Below are 674 nucleotides of genomic sequence, written 5' to 3' on the forward strand. Positions count from 1 at the left end.
ACCCCCCCCGCCGCCTCCCGCCCCTCCCGATGTGGCTTTCCCTGCCTCGTCTGCCTGCGCTTTTTAAATGACTTAAGTGAAGGGGGAAAAACTGTCAAGATGGCAGCAGCAGGAGCGAGAAGGTTATGAATGTGGTGTTGATGCTGGAACAAAACCTATTCTCTTTGGCAGCCCTAGGGAGGGCTTAAAGCTACTGGACCTGTTGGAAGACTGGCGATTTGATTTGTTCCCGTTGTGTTTGCTTTTTCACTGCAAGAAGGAGGATTTATTACTATTTTTTTTTAACAGACCAGCTCCCGGGGTGGCCTTCTCCTGCCCCCTGCTCCGCCGGCTGTGAGATTTTGGGGGGTTGCTTGTGCGTGGCTTGGGGGCACCGCAAAGTGACAGGTTTACGCTAGTGTGCAGTTGGACGTATGCTAAGACTTCGGCTCCCTTTAGGGCGTTTTGAAGAAGGAAAAAGTCTTCGGCGTAACCTGAAGGACCGCTCTCCTTGCCCTCCTGCCGACGGAGGGCGCGAAGGACCACCCCCCCAAAAGGCAAGATATCTGCGGAAGCGACGAGGAGCGAGCTCGGGGGCGTGAGGGGGTCCTCTCCCGGCTGGATACAGCGCGGTTCCCGCCGGAGCTACTTCTGCATCCGAATGGAGTGAAACATAAACAAACGCACACACGCAC

This window comes from Geospiza fortis, unplaced genomic scaffold (genome assembly GCF_000277835.1).
Source record: "Geospiza fortis unplaced genomic scaffold, GeoFor_1.0 scaffold98, whole genome shotgun sequence".
In the NCBI taxonomy this organism is placed as follows: Eukaryota; Metazoa; Chordata; class Aves; order Passeriformes; family Thraupidae; genus Geospiza; species Geospiza fortis.